A 23442-nucleotide genomic window follows, 5' to 3' on the forward strand; every position below is an offset into this window, starting at 1 on the left:
CCTGAGAGTATGCTTCCCTCAGATCCACTCTGGGTGTCCTTCTGGTGTCCCAAAGGGAGCGGGCAGAGGAGAGGTTTGCGCAGCTTGAGCTTACCATCTCGGCTGAGCTATATGCTTGCCGCGAGATGCAGCAGTTGTCCAGCCAGGCCTTTCAGGAGGAACTCCGAGTTACACGTGCTACCTTGCAAGAGGAAGCACGTGTATTACGGGAGGTTCCGCTTGCAGACCTACGTGTTATCGCCGCACAGAACCAGGCTCACCCATCCGGCAGACTTGCTGCCGATGAGGGGCAAGCTGCGGCTAGGTGTGGTCAGGCTCCTGTGCCACGTCCTCCTTTCCTGGAAGAGCCAGACTCGGAAGCCAATCTATCTCCCACATAGGTCGGGCTGTGCAGACGTTGAGCCCATGGAGGTTATTTTTTTCCTCAACATCATCGCATGTGGGTGTTGAGCAGCACCCTGTACCACCCCCCTCCTGGGTGCCCCCCCCCCCCCCGGGTTGTATGTGGCCCTTTTTGATTTTTATTTTAGTTTAGTTAGTTTAGTTTCAATTTGATAGTTAAATAGGTAATGTAGGTTTTTCATAGTTAGTGTAATTAGTTAATATAGTTTAAAATTGTTTGTCTATTGTGCTTTCATGTGACGGTGTGGTGCTTTGTGGCTTTTGAGAGCATCCATTGTCTGTTCCAGCTGGGCCCTTCAAACTTCTCTTGTGTATGTGTTTGCAGCTTGGGGTCCTTGACTCACATATGCCACTCCTGCTTCCCTTATCCATGGGCTCGCAAGGATGGTTTGGTGTAACAGCCTATTACACAAGGGCTCTGGACTGTCATATCTGTGGCATGTCTGCTGCTGTGAAACTTGTGTTAACACCCCTAGTGGGGATGATAGGGGTGTTATTGACCACTGTTCTTCATTCGCTAGATGGGAGTTTCATGATTGATGTGTACATTCATTGCTATTCATTGTGTAGTATGTTTATTATATATACTGTACATGTGCTTGTTGCAATTCATGGCGTAGATGGTGTGTTCAACAGTTTTCCTGTAAAAGACGGACTGATGGTGTGATTTGTGTTGTACGTCTCTGACATGGTCCAGTCATGTAATGCCTGAAGAGACACACACAGATGATTTTAAAGCATTAATCATGTGTTTCATGCCCTTTCTGGAAGGGGATGAGCCTCCAGACCACCTTTGCCAGCAGACATGGGCCATTGGACGTCTGGAAGCTGGACACGTTTGGTGGTGCCGACATGCGCATGTGTGCGCAAGCTGAGGCACAGGGATTGCGCTCATATATCTGGAAACAGCTGATGTGTTTCAAGGGACTCCAGGCAAGGTGAGCAGCACAGGGGGGCCACAACGCAGCAGACCTTCCACCTGGCAAGTTGCACATGCATGCTTAGTAGCAGCACTGACGGTGAGCTTGGACAAATATTGGTTTTAAAGTGCACAATACAGCTGAGATGCGTTGGTGGACTAATGGCTAGTTGATAGGAAAGTTGTCTGGGGCACCAGCAGGGCCAGTGGCACATACCCTCTGGTCCACCATGGTCCATTGAGGAACTTGTATTAGCCATGTAGCATTCCAAGACATGAAAAGAAGCAGCTCACAGGGACAGACAGCAAGGGACAAACTCGTGTGCAGTACATTTCATTACCATGTAGAATTTGACACATGCACTACCTACTTTATTTGGGTCATGGTGGAACACGACTTGTTCTGAAGTCATACCTTGCTATATGCGTCTGGCTGCTTACCCAGGGAACATTGCATGTTGTGTGATTCGTGACACATTGGTCTTCCATTTGCAACGCACCCAGCGGCGCATGACTTACTGCATTGACTGTGTATGAACCATCACAGGGGCAATGTTTCGTATGGGTACGAAGCATCCACAACAGATTGTTTGTTTGTAGAGTATTTTGTTACTTTGGGGCATATATGGTGGTGTGATTGTGTGTTATGGGCACGCACAGATTAGTAACTGTGGCTCTCTTTGCAGCATTAAACTGCTTCTGTTACCGGTTCTGAGAGTGCGCAGGCAGGAGGCCAGCACTCACCCCAGAGATAAGTTTCTCTTTGTCTTCCACTTGAGTAATTTGTTACTATGTGCATGATGATCAGGTTTGGTGTACTTGTGTATATGTTAATGTGAGTAGTACAGTTTTGTGCATTTCCTACTTTGCCGTGTGAATCCTACTCCCCTCTCCTGCCCCTCATTCCGGTTATCCAGTATAGCAATGCCTGTCCCAACTGCATATCCCGGACCCTCCTTCCCCACCAGGGTCTCAGAGGCCTGTGTGAGTTTGACCTTGCGGGCACCCAGACCACAGTGGGGGTGGTTGGTTTGTGCCACTCCTGCACCTGTACACAGGAGCAGTGACAGTACACATCAGTTCGTGGTGCATAATTCTGTGTTATGTACCACACATGGTACACATCCTGTTGTGACATTGTTTTACTGTGCTACCTTTGTTGTTACGTCATTGTGGTAGTACTTGGGCTTTGTGACGTACTGCTACTTCAAGTCATCTACTGGAGGCTCTTCTGGTTTGTTTTGCTGCCTGCAGGCTTTTTGCTTGGCTTCTGTGTTGGGCTGCTTTCAGTTCTCTTTGATTTGGTGTTTTTGCAAGTCAAGGTGGCCTCTGAGGGTGCTGGACACTTTTTGCACACAAGGTGGGAGATAATAACAAAGGGGAAGGTTGATCCTGTGGCCAGGTGAACTTCAAGCATGAAGGCTAAATAACCCAGGTGCAGTTGTTCAGTGTGTCATGGTGATTTGTGAGGGAGGGGAGGGTGTTTCGTTGTTGACAGTTGCCTTGCCCTACAGTGTGATGTGCACCCTGACATTGTAATTGCGGTATCCGATGTACATGATGTATTCTGCTGATCAATGCCTGTTCATGTGTTGTGTTTAGCTTTCAGGTGTGAGGGAATAGTTGTGGCTTGACATGCTGGGGTGTACACATGGTGAATGTTCACATTTGATGTATAGCGGAAACTGATGGTCACTTGATTGCACATGCATATATTGAGTGCATGTCCCTACTGACCCAGACACTCGCACTATGATCCACTACATGTACAACCACTCTTCCATGTCCACATGTACACTATGTTTGCCTTCTGGTGCCCACTGTGTCCCTGCAGCACATGATTTATGACCAATTGTGGATCCTGTACATGCGTATTTTGCTTTTTGATGTAGTTTGTTGCTTAGATGTGATGCTTAGGGTTTGCGTCACACACAATGGCTGTTCACTATGCTGTTCGCTGAGAAGTGTGTTGCATGAGGTGGACACGGCACACAGAAGGTGCAGTGTTGATTTTGCTAGGCACAATGCGCATGCAGGCAGGCATTCATTGTTATGTTACAACTACAACTTTGGAATGCATTTGGGTATGACTTCTTTTGGGTAGGAGGTTGTTGGTCCGTCATTTCATCTGATTCCTTGTCAGGCATCATTGTCTGATGCCACTTTACATTTTTCACATGTCAATGTGTACCTTATTGGTACTGTGTTGGTGTATAGCTATTGCTTGCCATGTCCTGTTGTGGTTTAGGAGGGTTTGGGTGACATAACAGTGATAGTCATGGCCTGTTTTGCAGGTCTGTGTGATTCACACCTTCCATGTGTGCCTTCTGGTCACACAGGATTGCTTATGTTTAAGTAGCTAGGGATGCACACAATGTGGCACTTCCATGGCAACATTCTCAGGCTGGTAAGGTTGTGACAGTTGACTGTCTCTTTGTCATCATCGATTGTCACCTGGTATGTGCCAGGCCTGTGTGCACTCCGCAGGAGTGGGAGTTTAGGTGAAAAATGTGGCCACAAGCTGGGTCTGGGCTTCCTCGCCACGTGCCCTATCCCCTCCCATGGGCAGCGCCTGTGGTTGGGGATGTGGGGGCACCACCATGTCCACCGGTACGCCCTGCCGTGTTGCAACATTGTGCAGGACACACGCTGCTACAATGATCCTGCACACTACGGGGGGTGCATAGAGTAGCTGCCCGCCAGAGCGGTCAAGGGAGCGGAAGCGTGACTTGAGCACTCAGAATGTGCGCTCCACTATGGCCCTGGTTGCAATATGGGCCGCGTTGTATCTTACCTGGGGTGGTGTGGTGGGGTTCCGGATTGGCATCATCATGTGGTTGCTCAGCAGGTAGGCACTAGGTGATGATGGTTGTGATTATTGGAGTTTGTGTATGTGTGTGTGTGACATGCATGCATGTGCACAGGCATTTGTACTCACCTAGGAGCCATGTATCGTCATGCTGTCCAGCTTCCAGGGCCCGGGTCAGGGCGGATATTCTGTATATGAAACTGTCATGGGTGTAGCCAGGGTAGTTTGCATAGACAGAGGTAATGATTCCCTTAGCATCGCATACCACCTGCACGTTGATGGAATTGCAGTGCTTGCGTATTCGGTAGATGTGCTCAGTGGCCCGAGGTGGACGTAGGAAGTGTGCCACCCTGTAAAAGTCCTGGACAACGGCCTGCCTTTCTGCGGGTGTTCTGGGCATGTATATGTGCCTGCGGATTGAGGGGCGTGCAGTGATGATTGCCAACACCTGGTCTAGGCAGCGTGACTGCGTGGCCTGTGGGACCCACACTATGGCAGTAGTCCGCTGAAATGACCCAGTGGCCAAAAAATGCAGGACATTGAGCCCCTTCTCCAAGGGGCTCAATGCTTGGGTGCAGAGGGTGTTGGATGTAAGGTCATCTTCCCACTCTCTGACCAGGTCTAGGATGATACGAGGTGGAAACCTATACCTGCCACAGACCTGGTCGTCAGGCATCCCAAAAAGGCTTGTCTGGGGTAATAAAATGTGGGCCCTGCCTATTCTCCTCCTCCTGCGGTGTCCCTTGGTCAGTGCTGCGACAAATGAGGCATTCATCGTAGCTGTATATACGTGTTTGTTGTTTGCGCACACTTTTATACTGTGCGCGGGACACTTCCGCCTGCCTTCGTGTGGTGGATGCGTTGACGCATGTGCATGTCTTTTGCCGTGCGCGGGTTTCCTGTATTCAAATCCATGAATACGGATTGTTCGTGTGCGTGTGGGCGTTCTGTGTAGTTCCCTGCAGTACTTCCCCAGTTACGCCTTCTTTTTCACGCGTTATTCCCCATTCTGCGTGTTACGCCCACTGTTATGCCCACTTTTGTTGTGTGCGCTTTCCCTGTGCACGTAGCGCACGCCGTTTGATGATGTGTGCGCCCGCGTGCACCATGCACCGATTTGGCGCACAACCAGTGGAAAAAAAAGCGCAGCGCCGTCCTTGAATCGCACGCATGCACGTGCGCTTGCTTTCTCATGCTTGCGCTGGGATTTTCAGTGCACGTTTGTTCCATGAATCGGCCCATTAATTCCTTCAACAGATTCAACCCCAACAAATTCTCTCCACAGTTCGTTGTCAGAAGAAACGGACAGTGATCCCTGAATGGCCCCAGTGAAATCGGTACCAGCCGAGAAACCAGACTAACCACTGGCGTGCCAGAAAACCCTAAAGAATCATTATTCTGCCATGACAGTGGGATGTCTGGAACCTGTGAATGATCAATGGAACACTTCTGTGCTCCTGTATCTATCAAAAATAGATGCTTCCTATTCCCCACCGTCATCTCAACATAGGGTCCTTTCTGATTGACGGGAATAGGCATTGGTTCCAGACCCTGCTTCGGGCCGTCCTAGCAAAACAATATATTATCGAAGACAAGATCTTCATAAAGATGAGCAGTTGGAGGATTATCGAAAATATTTCTGCTATCTATACTAGGTTGCTGGTTATCTTGTGAGAATGACTGTGGGTTTTGAGCGAACTGGCTTCTACCAGGACCCACGACCCCAGGGCGGCCTCTGGATTGTCTACCCATGAAACCATTTGTGTTATTTGGTCTTTGCTGAAGGATCGGGCATTGTGCTCTCCAATGACCCTCTTGTCTGCAATAAGCACATTGGTTCACGTATACAGTACCCAACTGTGCATTACTTTGTGGAACAAATTGACCTTGAAACTGTATATTCCCACCTCTAGGTCCTCTAACTATCTGTTGAAATAATACTTTGATTTTCAGGTCTCCCCTTTTCTTTTCAATCCTATCTTTTTCATTATTAACTCTATTGTCATAGCACTGAGCCATATGCAATACTTCAGACTGCGATTTAGCTTGCCAAGCACTCTCGGAAGTCATGATTTGTAACTGGATATCAGGCAACAATCCACGCACAAACGTATCCACAAAGAACCTTTTCCCTGACTCAGTGCTTCAATCCTGTCTGCTAAAATCTGAACATACTTGTTCGAACCGATTAAAGAATTTGGTAGCACTTTCAGATTTTCCTTGGGTACAGGCAGTGAGTTTGTCCTACACAATCCTTCTTTCGGGAACCAAAGTTTTTAATTTCGTTAATATTCTGTCTGGCAAAGTCAGGATCACTTGCAGTGGTCTCTCACCAGCATTCCTTTCTCCGTCTATCCTCACCAAATTATCCCATGTGTTGCCCAGACCCACTTGATCATCCAGGAAACAACAAGTCTATATCACCCAGAGTGAAAACTGACAAATGCAAGACAGATTCTATTTCTTTGTAAAACCCTGTTGGATTTTTCCTAATGTCTGGGATCGATGGTCTAATAGTATTCACTTCCTGTCTGGAGAATGGGACATGAACAAATTGTGATACATAGTGAGCTTCAATAGTAGTGGCAGCTGTACCTGCTGCAACATTAGCTGGAATCTCAAACTTAGGAACAAATGTTGGAGGAACCTCTCTCATAGGCAACCGAGAAGTAGGCAACTCCGAACGTTTGTTAAGCAATAAAGCCAGATCAAGCGCTAAAGTGGTGGAAGCAGTATCAGGCGCAAAAGCTCTCTCATAAATAATCATCAGTTCTGCAGGACAACACATCTTTTTTCTTTATACACTCATCCTGCAGGCATTCTACAATTATCTGTAACGCTTTCTTCTGCATTCCTGGTGTATGCTGACGGGACGTACCATATACTTATATGGGAGATATCGATACATCCTAAATCCATCTAAGCGCATCCGTTGTGCAAATTTGCATCTCTTCACTCATTGACTTACAAGGAGGAAGGAACCATTTCTGCACATACAAAGCATCCAGCCTATCACCACCTGTTTCATCATTTTGTAACCGTTCTAACTCCCTTCTTAATTCAAAAACCCTCTCGACATTCTCTTTTACTTTCTCTGCAGTATCCCTTGAATAGGCCACAACATTCAAATCCCTCAATCCTTGTGGGACATCCAATGTCTGTCAAATTATTCCACATTACAGCCAAATGTATTCCCATCCCCTCAATAAAGATTTTCTGTTCGGGAATACTTTCTAGATTGAGGAGTGTTGCTAAGGCAGCAGATTTTTCACCTTTCTCTATACATTGCTTAGCCCATGCATTCAAATCTCTCTTCTTATCTTTAGAAACTGTACTCCTGTACTACTTTCGATTCAACACTCACCCTCAATCTGGTACAAGCGGGGCCAAACCGCTTGGGAAAGAGAGAGTAGACAAATCCTGTACAACAGTTAGTGGAGACACTACCTCTGGTAAAAAAGACATAATTACTTGAACATTAACAATAGGTAAAGGTGGAGATACAGGAGGAGAAACAACAATAGGAAGAGGAGCAACAGCTGGCAGCGGAGGGGCAATAGGAAGAACAGGAATTGCTACGGGAGGAGGTGCGACAGCGAGAAGAGGTAAGACAACAGGAATAGGTACATAAGGAGGTCGTGCAGTGGCACCAGGCCTATTTTCATTTAAGAATGTATCAATTAGTTCATCTGAGACATGAAACTCTTTAGAAGGATATATTTTCTGTGAGGTGGCATCTGGCAGTGCTCCCACACCCCTCAGCCACCTGCAGCTTTAGTGCTTCCCTAATTTCTTCAGTGTTCAAGCGCTGTGGACTTTGACTTGTTCTGCCAAACCTGTATATTTAATCTGACCAAGTTGAAAAGCCCATCCATGTTTCTAAAAGACTGTTTTTGTTGATCATACATTAATGCCTTTTCTGAATTTGACATATGACGACGTGCATGCTTCTCTTTACTCTTAAATTGCTGCATAGCTTCTTTTTTCCAATTTTGAATTACATCAAATGCTGCAGGTCTAGCTTTTTTCTTTAATAATATGGACTCTAAATACTCTAGTCGGGCAATCTCAAAGCTACCATTGACTGGTCACTGAAATTCAGAAGCATGTCTAGTTTGTCTTTGCCAAATATCCTTGAATACTATACTACCAATGCTGTATTTACAGCACATGGTACATGCTGGCGACCCCTCCTGTGGCGCCGGAAGGCCAAATTCCAAAGATTGTCCGTCTCTGCGGAATAATCCCCTGAAAAAGGCAGACAATTTCCCAGACATGTCAGATTACTGGGGGGGGTGTTGTTGCGCCGAAACAAGATGGCGGCCTGAGTGTGAAGCTCCGGACGACGAGGGCACATTTTTGCAGATTTAACCGCTAAAAATACAGCTGTGCCAACTATCACTGCTATGGCCGCGGTATAAGCTTGCAGTCCACTGATATCCTAACTCTGAGACCCGGAGACCCTCTGTGAGCCCTGCTATTGCTGTGGGAGGAGCGACGCCGCGAAGCCCGGCTCTTCCCGGGACGGAGTTCCGAGGACTGCTGATTCTTGCTGCTACTCGGCGCCACGGCGTGTGCGGCCTCTGTGGGGGAGGGGCGCAGAAGCCCTGGAGGCGCGCGGAGCGACCCTGCAACCAATCTGGTACAGCCCTACGCTGCTACGTGCTGGTGGCCGGTGCCTGAGACTCTTGGCTCCCTTCGCGTTGGACTGCTGCTGACCCGCTCGTCTGCCCGTGTTCCCCTCCCGGAGCGTTCCTGCACACTCTCTTGGCAAGGTAAGGAGGCCGGGTGACTGACGGTGGGCGGACCCCCCCTTTGGTCTACTGGGCTCCCGTGGCCGCTGCCTTGACACCGCTGAGGGAAACTGCAGGGGATTGCTGGGCCCATCACTTGCGGTGCCCTGGGAGGCCTATGTCCCGGGCGTCCCGCGGGTCTCGGACTCTCTGCTTCGGATCGCTCGGGCCCTGATGGTGGCACTGCCATGGGGGCACCCCTACTAGAGACTACCTCCACCGAGCTGAGAGTTCTCCCCCCCTACCAACTAGCCACCAGCCTCAGCCCACATTGACTCGGATACCTCACCGGAGGGTCCGCCCTGTGAGCCTGGGTTAGCACCGCACTCCATACTTAACGTGCAAGCTCCGGGGTTGAGAAGAACCCGGCCCTGAATTTTAAGGCCTGCCTTTGTGTAGTGCCGGTCCCGAGGGGCGGCGACACCGGTGGCCGAACACCCATGTGCGCTCCACGGCTGTGAACTCAACCTACTGCAGCATGTGCATACTGAGCTAAAATATACTTTGGAGAGTAATTCTTATCGCAAGCAGGACACTGACCCACTGGCCACATACCTACCATTCCGAACACTCCTGATCTACGGCTGCTACCTGGTACTACGCTACTTTGCTCATCCACTTTCCTCCAGGACCCCAGGCCCCTGTCCAGGCTTACATCATGACTAAGGGAGCCGGTACAGGGAAAAGCAAAGTTCGTTGAACATGTTTGCTAAAACGCCGTCCAAGCTGCCCCCCGATGATACTGAGGAGCCCCTGTCCATCTCGGCCCCATTGACCTCAGACGACTCACAGAAGATGCTGGAGTACATCCGCGATGGCTTCACTACGCTGCACACTAAACTAGACGATATGAATGGGTCCATCTCCTCCATAAAAGCCCATATCGAAAAGACAGATGGGTGGGTGGCAGAAGTCGAAAACTCGACTGGGGATTGCCGAAGATGTACTTGGCTCTCTACGGGCTGAGGTCTCCACGCTCACCAACCGTGTGTCGGCAGTTGAGAAGAAGAATGATGACCTCGAATCCCGTTCGAGACGTAATAATCTGCGTATTGTTGGAATACCGGAGGACAATATTACAGAACCGATGGAGGATTACGTGGAACGGATTTTCATGACACTCCTGGATTCCCCTAAACTTTCCCCACAGTTCACTATTGAGAGAGCACACCGAGCCTTAACCGCGAAACCTAGACCAGGTGCCCCCCCTCGGCCCATTATAGGCAGGATCTTAAATTTCCGGGACCGTGATGCCCTCCTACGGGCAGCCAGGATCAAAGGTGAATTTACACTTGGAGCGGCCAAAATCCACCTCTACCCAGATTACTCGGAAGCAGTGCAACGGGAACGTCAAACATTTGTAGCTGTGAAGAGAAGACTCCGAGATCTAGGAGTCAAGTACTCCATGCTGTTCCCTGCAAAACTGCGTATCGAACACTCCAACAAAACCTTTTTTTTCACGATCCCAGAGGAAGCCTCTAAATTCCTGGATGAGCACTTCCCTGGCTAATCCCATGTCACCACCAGTCCAGTCTAAAATGTTGCCTGTTAAGTTGGGCTGGGTCGGCAATAGACCGTATTTAGTCTTATTCATGATGGTTTGATGCTATGCATAAAGGCATCGAATGTTTATCTGTTGTTATTATTGTATTGATCCTCTCAACTATGGCCCCTTGGGGGCGGTTTCATCTCACTATGTTTGTCAGTTATTGCACGCAGGCTTCCTACCGGTATACCAAGGCCGGGAAGGCTCATGATTATAGGCTGTCATGTCTAGCGCTTATGGTAATGCATTAACATGTTATGGTAGCCCCCTTTTTTTTTTTTGGTAATACCATGAACGCTTCTTATATGGACTCTAAACTGTATGCACTAGAGACTCCAGCTGTATGCACACTCTCCTTACCCTTTTCAGTCCGTTGCGCCACTGCTCGGTCAGCTAACAGCCCCCCAGGCGCTGATGCCGAGAAGTTTGTTATTGTTGTGGGGGGGTTTGGGATTCATTCCTCAAGTTTGGGGAGGGATGTGGGTGGCAACCGGGGGGAGGGGAAGTTATGTTAAAAAAAAGTCTTGACGGCCACCAGAGAAATCACACATGGCACACTACCGCAACACAGAGGTATAGATGGAGTATAACGTTGGTCTAGGCCGCATCGGACTGGTCCAAACCTAATACGTAGAACAAAGCCTGAGCGTCCCTACCATATTAATGGCGGATTGTTGCATAACCTTTATGAGCTGGAATATTAGGGCTCTAGGCAACTACAAAAAAATGCGGCAAATACAAGTTTACGCTGAGCGCCCCGGTACACAAATCCTTTGTCTACAAGAAACGCACTCCTGTGCTAAACAGTGCGAGAGGTTTGCCAAGCAGTGGGGATCCCAGAGTTATTACACAACTTATTCTACCCAGAGCAGAGGTACCCTCATTTTAATTCACAGAAACCTGAAGTTCAGCTGCTCCCAATCACATGTTGACCCCCTCGGAAGATATATACTCATTGTTGGTAATTTGCAGAATCAGGATGTAGCCATCCTTAATATATACGGCCCTAATATTGACGACCCTGAATTCTACCTTTACCTAGCCTCGATCCTTGAGAGTTACCCTCAGATCCCGATTATATGGGGCGGTGACTTCAACACGATTCTGGATGTCACCTTAGATAGATCGGGCTCCAGACCATGCCAGCTTTCAAGGGCAGCCTACACAATCCTCACAACCCTCCCCCGGCTGGCAGTGGTTGACGCCTGGCGATTAGTGTATCCTGACTCCCGCACGTATACCTACTATTCCTCGGTCCATGACTCTCATTCTAGGATAGATAGATGGCTGTTGTCTGATCACTCCCCCGACGCACTGGCATCATTAGGTCGTGAACTGGATAGATTCCGTAATCTTGCTGAGCGCGAAGTTAAATTCCTTGATAACCCTCAAGCAGTTAGGCGCTACGGGGAGGGTGAGTGGCCAGGCCGTGTGCTAGCCAGGTTAATTCGCCACGAGCTTGGAGCGCCCAACATCCCGGCGATAGAGAGATCTGACGGTACACTAGCCACTTCGCCCCAAGACATCAACACAGAGTTCCTCACATTCTATACTTCCCTTTATTCGAAGGTTGATGGGCCCCATGTTTCAGAAATTGACTGCTACCTGGAAGAACTCCCTCTCACGGCCATGTCCTTTGACGCCACTGCTTCCCTAGACAGACACTTCACTGCAGAGGAACTGACTGAGGCTATTGAATCACTCACTGCAGGGAAGGCCCCCGGACCGGATGGACTTCCTATGGACTTCTATAAGCGTTATAAATCTGCCCTGGTCCCGCAACTGCTAGCTCTATGGGAGGAGGCTTGCGAAACAGGAACACTTCCCCCTTCACTCCGCAAGGCCATGATAACAGTCCTTCTTAAACCTGGTAAACCCCCTACCCAGTGTGGTTCATACCGTCCCCTCTCGTTAATAAATTATGATGTAAAAATATTTGCTAAACTATTGGCTAACCGCCTGGCTGCATTCATGCCTGATATCATACACCCTGATCAGGCAGGATTTGTGCCGGGTAGGTCCACGTCCCTAAACCTTAGACGACTTTTCAAGGTGATCAGTAGAATTAACCCCAAAACACAGGCGGTAGCAGTCACGCTGGACATGCAGAAGGCATTTGACTCAGTATCTTGGGAGTATCTGTGGCGAGTCATGGAAAAATGTAAGTTTGGCCCCAATTTTCGGTCCTGGGTCAGACTACTCTACACCAACCCAGTGGCAAGAGTCCGTACTGAAAATAGGTGCTCCACCCTCTTTCAGATAGCCAGAGGGACGCGACAGGGGTGTCCCTTCTCCCCGTTGATCTTCGCAATAGCAATTGAACCCTTTATAGACATGATGCGCCAATCACATTCTCACAGAGGGCTACGTTCAGCTTGACAGGCAGATATTGTCTCCCTGTACGCGGACGATGCCTTGCTCTACATCCGCTCTCCAGAAACAAACCTCGCTCCAATTCTCAATGACGTTACCCGTTTTGGGCATATATCTGGTCTTAAGGTTAACTGCTCTAAATCGTCCATATTCCCACTCACAGACAACACACAACCACCCTCTGACCTGTTGGGCCTTACTTGGTCCCAATCCACCTTCACCTACCTGGGAGTATCGGTCTCCCGTCATACTGAGAAACTGCTCGTCGATAACTATCAGAATTACCTAACTGTCTTGACCACCAAAACCGCAGGTTGGGTCCGACTCCCCATTTCCCTAGCTGGTAGAATAGGAATACTAAAAATGGTTGTGCTGCCCCAACTCCTATACCGCTTCACAAACATTCCACTATGACCGGGTGATGGATTCTTTAAGACGCTGCGCAGCATTACTAACACCTTTCTTTGGCACTCAGGGGCGGTCCGACTCAAACTGAATACGCTCACCGCCCCCAAGGAACTGGGCGGGTTCGGTGCCCCTGACTTTTTCAGATACTGGGTAGTTGCTCAATCCCAATTTGCCTCCTACTGGTTTAGCACAATGAATCCCCCTCCTCATGTCCGTCTTGAAAAACTGAAGGTCAGAGAGCGTACGATTGGTTCCCTCATTCTCAAGCCGGCCCCGCCATACCCCGATTCCTCAGACCCTGTGATAAGTACGTCACTTGCTCTCACCAAAATGTGGGCAGTAGTTGCAACCTCTAATCCGTTTCATGGTGACCTCCCACTTTGGAATTTCCTCCCTGATGGAATTTCCTCCCTGATGTCCCTTACATTCCTCAATCCATTGTTTCCCATTGGACGGTGGCAGGTTTATTGACTCTTCGGGATGTCTTTGTACGGGGAAATTTCCTGGAGTGGTCGGATCTCCCCCCTGTCCTCAGGCGTAAACCATCCTGTCCTCACTTCGGAAGGTCCTAAAAGCTAAACTCCCCGAATTTCGTACAATTCCGACAGATGACCCTTTAATAGCTGAACTCTGTACTTCCGATGCCTTCAGAGGGAAAGTATCTAGACTCTATAATCTACTACAGATCAGGGCCGCCCCCTCAATGGGAGGAAGATCTTGGAGTTGAGATTGATGACGAGCGCTGGGCTCGTATGTGTGCGCGAACCCACGAAGTATCATACAACTCCAGGTTCAAATACTGCAATTTAAGATGCTGCACAGGTATCACCGCACACCGACTAGACTGCATCGTATGTTTCATGAGACCTCTCCTAACTGTCCCAGATGCGGCGCTGACCAAGCTAATTACATTCATATGATATGGCACTGCCCGCACCTAACACAATCCTGGCAGGACATATGCTCCACTATATCAGACATATTAGACTGCACCATAGACCCTTCTCCAATGCGTTGCCTCTTTCATGACCTTCCCGGTTTGAAATGTGATTCTAGGAAATTGGCAGGTCTCTGTATGATGCTGGCAGTCCGCTGTATAGTACTGTGCTGGCTTCGACCCAATGCGCCCACATATGCGCAGTGGCTCCGGGCAGTCACCTGGGCACATGACACTGAGGAGGCCTGGGGGGCAACACTACACCCACATTCAAGACCAAGGGACATATGGCGCAGATTTTGTGATTACATGTCTGCCCTGGCCTCAGGCTCGGAAGCCTCTTCTTCTCCCCACTCCCCTCAGTGACCCTCTATAGGGTGTATACCCTCCTTACTCTGGTTGCAACTCTTCCCTTATTGTATGTTCTTGCGCTCTGTTTGGTAATGATGCATTGTACAGTGATGCCTCTGTATTTTTGTTCGCAAACTGATGTCACGGTGTGCTTTTGCTAACCTGTGTTTCTCTGTGTGTTGTCAAGCTGAATAAATAAAGTTTTAAAAAAAGATTATTGGTGTTACCTGGCGTCATTTGTGCTCACGAGTACAAATCTGCAACCAATTATCAGGATACTTATGAATCGGGGCATGACTCACCTGATTTCAAAGGACTAAGGAGGTCTGATCGGACAAAGGACCCTCGTAGTTGGTGATTTCGGCAAAACTGCCTGCCTCGATATGTGGACCCTCGTGAAAATGCTGTCTCGGACTGCGTGCTCACCGTCCAGGGATCGGATTGTGCAGTACTGTTGAGGTATCGCTTCACATCCAATAGCGGCCCCCTTTTTCTCACTGTCTGATCCGTGTCCGATAGCCACGTCTTCTCTTCAATGAGGTGGCATCAATCTTGAGGGTCCCTACTTGGGCGCCATCTGAAAGAACAAAGAATTATCGAGGCTGAGTACCACAAAAGAAATACACCAATCACGGGCTGAAAAGATACAAGTATCTTTTATTACTGTACAGTTTACGAAGCAAAACAGATAGCTATCTGGCTCCCAACACCTCGCAGTGTGTACCAGCTGACACAGTAAGGAGAGAGAGTGCTGGACATCTAAACACTAGCATTACTATACAATTCCTGCAATATTGTCCAGTCTCTCTTCATGTTAATAATTTGTGGGCTAGAGTTTGTGCCTAGTTCACATAACAGATGTTACAATATTATGCAAAGGATTTCACAGGTTTGCACTTCCATGAAAACACAATAGTGATGCAGGTTCTCGGATCTGCGGTAAGCCATATTTCAAGACTCACTACAATGTAGTTCAGCTAAAGCATACGCACAAGGTTTGTTCTTCATTGTTTCAATGTTTATACAAGGATGAGGCTTGTGAGTGCAGACAACATTCGAATGGCAGTTCATATGAAGCGCAAGGTTTCTTTGCCCAGTTTAAACAGTCAGCTCTAGGACAGCCTACACATTAACATAGCTCAAAGGTTGTATTGCTCAACTGCAAGTTGAAAATACAGCCCATCATTTTATAACATGTAACATGAGTGAAAATCAAAATGGCAGATGAATCTTAAAATGGTTGCAAAGTTAAACAAGATTTGGAACTTTGCAGCGCAGGTTTCCCTGTAACGCGAATGGGCCTAGGACAATATTCGGAATAAGGAGGCACTATATAATTACGGTTTAAAAAAGAGGCTTGGTACAAAATACTCTATGGGTGGCACTACACTTCAGCCCGCCTACACAGGATTTATCCAGGGACATCGGGGTACTGTTGGAGAGGATGTGGGAAGGAGGATGCAGCTGAACATATATGGTGTTGATGCCCAAATAAAGAACCTTTCTGGGAGGAAATTCAACAAGCACAGGAACAGGCATTCAGAGCATTGGGAAGTAGACCCCTGGAATGGACTATACTGGGCCTCAGGAGCGGGGAAGCAGCGGAGGAACCCAGGGTCAGAGAAAGAGCACAGGCGATGCTTACTATAGCAGGAATGACAATTATTGCACAGAAATGGAAAGGCTCGACCATACCGACTTTCCAGGAATGGTTGCGCAAAGTGTGGGAGATAGTCGCCATGGAATGGGCTACATATGTCATGAACAACACCCAACACCGTGCAGAATTTTGCAAGTGAGTGGGGAGAAATCTTGACCTTTCTCGGGGACGACTACAGGATTGGGTTGCACCTGCAATGCCTTAGACTACTGGACCTACAATGAACATTAAGGAACAGAACAATCTGCAGTGGAAAGAGAAAGAACCTGAGGGAGCAACAAGGAAAGAGGGGGGAGTGAGGGAAGGGGGGTCCATTGGGGAGAATTGTAATGTTGAAAAATTCAATAAAAAGAAGTTTAAAAAAAACTGTGGCATCCCGCTGTAGGAAGGTAAATCCTTTTCCAAGATGGCCACCATGGAAAGATAAGGTGGGGCTCAGTACAGAGTCCCTATTCCCTTTCCATGGCAGCCTGCATAAGGCAAAGTCAGCACCCTATGACTATATTACCACAAGCACATGTTTTTCCCTTTCAAACCTATCCTACTTTTGAATAACTTTATCACATAGCCTATCCCAGGTGGACATGGCCACTGTAATACAATTTTTAATCCCTCGCGTTCAAGGCCAGTAGCCAGATTGTCCGGGTCATGACATTATACCTTGATCCGGAAAATCTCCTTACACGAGTTTGCTTGAAATACATCCATATTTTTTTTTCAAAAAAGTCTCAAAATGTATGTACATACAATAGTCATATAACCTACCCTCCAACTTGACAAAATCCAATCAGACTTTACACAAACATTAAAGCTTAGGTCTATCATCCTTCTGAAAACTTGTGTCGACATTCGTCAAACAGCAACAAAGTTATAAGCCATCTAAAAATGCTGAGACCCCTCTAATTTAGCCCCCTCTTGAGAAAATCCCACCAAAATTTACAAAATCACTTATATCTAGATTTAAAATTGTTTTGCAAATGTGCGTGCAGATTCATCAAATGGCACCACATTTATAAGCCTTTACAATATTTTGGGACCCCCCCTCAAATAACTTTGCAAGAGCATGTATATCTAGATTTAAAATCGTCTTGCAGACTTTCGCGTAGATTCGTGAAATGGCACCACATTTATAAGCCTTTACGTTATTTGGGGACACCTCTCTAATTTTGCCCCCACTTTACAGAATCCCACCAAACTTTAAAACTTTAAAAATTCTTTCAGTACCAGGTCAAGAATAGAATTTCAAAATTTCATTCAGTTACATTTAGTGGTGCCAAAGTAATAAGCCATCCAAGAACTGCTCCCGAACATCTGAAGTGTCCCCGAACGTCACATGACTGTTTGCGAGCATCCAGACTGTTTGCAGACTTTTATGATGAAAAACACACGTTTTTTGGCTTCTTATAGTGATAGCCAATCCACATCACCACTCATCTCCCCAGAGATTGTTTGATAAGTTTGACAAGCGTAATGTTGTATTTTTTATATATTTTTACTGCAATGTCCGTAGATTTTGACGGAGGTCTATGAATCCAACATGGCAGTCATTTTAAAAAATCTGACGTACTTCATGCTTTTCACCATCCAATCAGTGGACGCATCTGATGGCCTTGGACATTACGTCACCCTCTAAGCCAATCGGATGCCTGTCCATGGACTGAACAGGGAATTGGGTCCACTAACTGAACCCATATATCACCAATTTTTTTGACCTACATTTCAAAAAAACTTCTGGATGGATTTCCACTAAAGTTTCAAAAGCATTCTTTCGGGACCAAGCCACCGCTCCTGCCGCCCATTTGGTGAAAATCCATTCAGCGGTTTCATCTGCAGGCATGAGCAACGTTTTTCTCCACTCAGTCTACGGCAAACAAAAAAATATTTGAGTCCACCCTATAACTTTGCCCCCTTGACGAAACCTCACCAAATTTAGCAAAATAATTCAGAGTTGGCCATATACTTTTTTTGCAAAGTTTGGTGAAGATTTGTCCAGGGGGAGCAAAGTTATAAGCCTCCCAAAAAGTGTTCTTCCTATGAGATGAGCAACTTAATCATAACTACAGGGCCGCTACCGCAGGCCCTGTAATGCTTTTCTGTGCTCACACCTGGTTGCACCTTTCTTGGGAAAATGCTATCTATTTAAAAGACTATGGGCCTCATTACGAGAATGGAGGTAATGAAAAAAGGAAGGCAGAATGGTAATAGCGGCACCGTTAAAGGGTCCGGGGCATTCTGACCCGACAACCCGCCAATACCGGCACCGCCCGTACCGTGCCCCCTCATACCGGCATGCGCTTTTACACGTGCCCTTTCGGGGAGTAAATACCGGCATGCCGGTAATATGAGGACATCACAACCCACGCGGGCATGCAAGAACCGGCATCCTGAAGCTGGTAATCAGAGCCTGCACAATGGCAGCCATACAAGCATCGTGGAACACCCGTAAACAGCAATCAAGCTAACTGTCACAGGTGCACACAATCAACACAGGTGGACTCAATGGAGTCAGGGCCAGTATAAAAGGAGTACACCCACACACCACACCCCTTCCTACACCAGAATGCTACCACTAGCTGTTGCAATCATGGCGCTGGAGGACAGGCCTATACTGCTACAACTACAGCAACAACAGCAACTACAACAACAACTATAGCAGCAACAACAGGCAGCACAGAGGAGACGCAGGAGGAGAAGGAGGGTGAGACAGGCCCAGCAATTACCACCAGTGCAGCCAGTAGTACCTCGTAGGCAGCCACCAATCCCTCGCATCAGACCCAGCCCATTCAATCTAACCCCTGACCAGATCCACACCCTGTACCCATTGGACCGGGACACCATCACCACCATAGTTGACATGATAGACAACGACATTGCCAGCCTCATAGAAATACGCACTGCCACCCCCCCGCTACTATAGGTGATGTCTGTGCTCCACTTCCTGGCCACAGGCACCTACCTGCACACAGTGGGCCAGCTGCACGGCATTTCGCAACCACTATTTTCACGCATGCTGACCCAAGTGCTGGATGCCCTCCTGAAGCACGCTTGCACCCACATATCCCTACCACGGACTGCCCAGGAGATAGCCGACACCAAAGTAGGCTTCCATGCACTGGCAGGCATGCCCAATTGTGTTGGTGCCCTGGACTGCACCCATGTAGAAAATGGTAGTCCCCCTTGCCGTAGATGCGGTGTACCGCAATCGCAAGCTATACCAACCTATCAATGTGCAGATGGTATGTGACTCCAGCAAGATCATCACACATTGCTGCGCCCGATTTCCTGGATCAACACATGATGCCATGGTGCTGCGTAACTCCACGCTACGCCGTCAAGCGGAGCAACATGCTGGACCACGTGCCTGGCTGCTTGACAGAGTTGACACACTGGCCCATGGCAGTGCATTGGGGTGGTGATGTTTTGGGATGCATACTCCACCTGGGTGGGAATGGGGGGCTGCATACTCCACCTAGGTGGGAAAGGGGGATGCATACTCCACCTGGGTGGGAATGGGGGGCAGGGGATGCATACTCCACCGGGGTGGGAATGGGGGGAATGCATACTCCACCTGAGTGGGAATGGGGGGGATGCATACAACACCTGGGTGGGAATGGGGGGGATGCATACTCCACCTGGGTGGGAATGGGGGGATGCATACTCCACCTGGGTGGGAATGGACAGTGAGTGGAGAATGCACACAGAGCTAATGACTCCTGCCCTGAAACCCCCAACATGACACATCATTGGCACACATCTGACAATTAACGTATATAAATGGCCACATGTAAGATGCACAACCTAGCCACCATGTGTATTACAAGCAATGCATGACTAAACAGGATCGCAACTGTGCCAATGTGGCTAGTGTGACCATGCACAGTGTAGTATACACAGCAAAAATGGGAGGTGAAACATTGTCGTACAACCACAGTACATCCGCCTCAGCATGCATTATTTCACCCTGCATCATCTATTCAATGCCATCCAGACTACATCACCATATTGCAGTATCAAATGCATCTAAACAATATTGGTACATACGTACAGGGACATGTGTAGGTCCACAGCAAAAAGCTGTACCCATTACTGTGTATCCTGAAGGTGGCAGCTCAGAGTGACTCACATAGGCCCATCTGAATTCTCTTGCAGGTGTGGAGGGTATCCCTTGAGGCCGTGGCCACTTATCCCTGGCGGGACCCGCAGACAGCCATGAAGAGGAGTGCAATCGGGTACATACCGGTACCCGTGTTGTGATTGAGCAGTCCTTTGGCCTGTTGAAGGCGCGGTTCCGCTGCCTAAGCAGGTCTGGTGGAGCACTCCTTTATGGCCCTGAGAAGGTGGCAAAGATAACCAGGACCGGTGTCATGCTGCACAATATGTGCGTCCGGAGAAATGTACCTCTGCCACCTGACATTGACATGCATGCACCGGGTGAGGATGATGAGGATGAAGATGGAGGAGAAGCAGCAACCCTGCCAGTACGTGATGCACAGGATGGCTGTGCAGTAAGCCAATCACTGATTCACGAATACTTCTGACACACAGGGCCCTTGATAGATATGTGTCAGTGACACATTTACACTGTGTCCATGTGGACATGCACACAGAGAATGTGGGGAGTTGGCCACTGTACACCGTCATACATTAAATTGATACACACGAACAGATGAATGTCCGGCTATTGAATTTTTTTAACACAACGGGCGTATTTATATCAACTGAAGAAAGGGCACCCCACCACTCCCAAAAAACCCCCCCAGTGAACTCCCAAAACACCCCAATTTACTATCCCTATTACTCCCAATCAACGCCAACACCATTTTACCCACTCCCATACTTCTCCCAAATTATTTGCAGGACTTCTTGCTGTCCGGGGGCGTCATTTCAGTGTGCCTTGCACTCCGCCATGTTTGATCGACAGGGCTGGAGGGTCCAGAGGAAGCGGGGCAGAGGAAGCGGGTGTGGTGGATGGGGAGGGACTTGGGGAGTGAGGACATGCCACATGCGTCTGTCCATCCTGGTCAACATGCTCCTTCACTGCTTCCTTGGTGTTGGTGTGTGGTTCGATGGCCTCGCCTTCCACTGGTGTGGGTGTAGGCAGCTCAGTGTCCATGGTGTCAGGCGCACTGGGTGTTGGAGTGGGCTGCGAGGCTGCCCCGGAGGTAGTGTTGTCACTGGCCGTTGTCATTGGCCGGGACTTGGATGCCCTTGTGGTGAGATCCTGGCTGCCATCTTCTCCTTCGGTGCCTTGTGGGGTAGAAGAGATGCAGGGCAACAGTGTTGGTGTTACATGCTAGATGCATTATAGGACGCTGCGGAGTACTTCATTTATCATTCATTCATATCTTACAGTGTCACACAGGGTAGTATGAAGGGGGCATTTTGGCATTTGCTGCATGGCAGGTGGCATGCCGTTGCATTGGGGTTTGTGTGATGTGTTACATGGGACCGGTCCGTGTGTGTTGGCTGTGTGTTGGTAATGGGATTGGCACTCAGCATGCATTTCAGTGTGGCAGGGTTTGGCCCTCCATCTGGACAAGTATATGTTTATGTGTGTTGGGACATGCATTGCCTTGCCTAGACTCTCTTCCACATCACTAGTGCAACTGACGGTTGCCAGTGATAGGGTCGAAAACAAAAGGATCGAATGCCTTTTGATCGACAGTCAAAGGATCGAAAAAAAGGGTCGATTTTTTTTTTTTTCTATGGTGGGGGTGTTCCCCACCCCAGCCCCCCATTTTCTTTATTAAATAATTTGTTTTACCAACCCAAACTAAAACATATATATATAAATAAATAAAACAAATTCAACCCGTTTTTTTTTTTTTCCGATCCTTTTGCATTCGAGCAAAAGGTCATTCATTCCATTTTTTTCAATCGTTTGACTGGACACCATGGTTTCCCCTAAAGGGATCTGCAGGGTCACTCACCTCCATCTGCGGATGTTGCTGCACCCATCTCCATCTCCCCAAATCCCTCGATGGACTCCATATTGATGAACGTGCTTGCTGTCTCCTCCCAAGGGGTCAGTTTGGCACGAGAGAGGGGACCCCCGCCTGTAGCCATGGTCTCCCTCCTGTTGCTTGACAGGATATTACGGACCCTGAGGTGGAGGTCATCCCACCTCTTCTTGCAATCATTCACTGTCTGTGGGGTTGTTCCAACAGCAGAGACCTTGCGTGCTACCTCCTGCCAGATCTCCTTCTTGCTCTGCTGCACCTCACGCTTGAGGTACTGCTCATTTATCACATCAGCATGTGTGGCAAGGGTGTCTGCCAGCATGTTCAATTCTGCATCAGAAAAGTGCATTTTGCGCAGGCGGGGGTTACTTTTCCGGGTTGCCTTCGACATGGTGTATGGTTTGCCACTGGTCTCTCCTGGAAACAACTGTTGGTTTTGGAGAATTGCAATGGATTGTGTTTTTAAAGATGGCCGCTGGTCCATTTCCCTTTCAGACGTGATGAGTTACTTCCGGGTCCAGTATTACGAGCCTGGTATTAGCATGTTGTTATTACCGGGTCGATATTAAGGGTTTCCTCCTAGGCAGTTGCGGTATCGGCGGGTCCCGTGAAAGCGCTATCGGGGGGTTGGAAGGCCTTTAGCGGCATGCCGGTATGGCCATTACTCGCATTAGGGTTCGCGCATGCTTGCGCACTCGTAATCATCCGCTATTAGCGGCGTCATACGAGCACGGACCCGCTCGTACCACCATGCCGGTAATGACCCCGTTTTTACTGCGCTATTCATTTTGAGGCCCTATATCCCTTACTGCTTTTTTCTGCACTCACCTGCATCCTCATATTCCTAATAATGATCAATGTAGTTTGTTCACACACTTGCTGTGTCAACTGGAACTTACCTTTTCATTTTCTACTTGTCCACTAATACTTACCTTTGTCATGTATAATATTTCTTCCCATTATATTGCCATGCTCTACTAAGGCCATGTAGACGTTCCTCCCGTGATCAAAAATGACAATATTTTTCATCTGTAAAACATAAATCAACATCATCATATACATGCAAAATTTTTTTGATACTTACTCTCATATGTTCTTTAGTAAAGTTCTATTAAGCATTCTCTCATATTGTCAGATGAATATTGGCTATCCATACCCCTTTGGCCTTTCATTAATCATATTTTATTTTCATCAAAATACACTACACTAATCAATTGTAAGCAGCACCATCCAATGTGCTTGTTTGCAAATCTGTATATCTTATCTAGACCTTACTTCATCATA

General features: G+C 48.1%; 1 long non-coding RNA gene across 1 annotated transcript in view; it reads left to right on the forward strand.

Moving 5' to 3' along the window:
• Nucleotides 1-23442, forward strand: part of LOC138583140 (uncharacterized) — a 340263-nt gene that overhangs the window by 249390 nt on the left and 67431 nt on the right. The gene's annotated exons all lie outside the window — the stretch shown is intronic.

The sequence above is a fragment of the Ambystoma mexicanum genome, chromosome 3q, assembly GCF_040938575.1.
Source record: "Ambystoma mexicanum isolate Mex_15411 chromosome 3q, UKY_AmexF1_1, whole genome shotgun sequence".
In the NCBI taxonomy this organism is placed as follows: Eukaryota; Metazoa; Chordata; class Amphibia; order Caudata; family Ambystomatidae; genus Ambystoma; species Ambystoma mexicanum.